Raw genomic sequence first — 324 nt, 5'->3', positions numbered from 1 at the left:
CTGCCCGGCTGCGCCTCCTCCCGCGCCCGCCGTTTCCCCCGCTCTCCCCGGGCAGTTCGGGAGGGTGCCGGGGCTCTGCCCTGCCTGCGCCCCCCACCCCTTCAGCCTCGACCACAGCGAGGTCGTGCACCAAGGACGCCCCACAGCCCCTCTCCACAGAAGCCACAACCAGCCGTAACTAAAGCAGAGGAACACGGACTTGGGACAGAAGCTATTCATATAAACAAATAATCCTTCCTGTCCATGACACTGGTTAGGAAGAGTTTGAGGTTGGTTTTTTTGTTTCTAAATGAAAGCCAAAAGCACTTTGAACTAGACTTCACC

The sequence above is a fragment of the Cariama cristata genome, unplaced genomic scaffold, assembly GCF_000690535.1.
Source record: "Cariama cristata isolate BGI_N322 unplaced genomic scaffold, ASM69053v1 scaffold20728, whole genome shotgun sequence".
NCBI lineage: Eukaryota > Metazoa > Chordata > Aves > Cariamiformes > Cariamidae > Cariama > Cariama cristata.
This window is presented reverse-complemented; position numbering follows the sequence as displayed.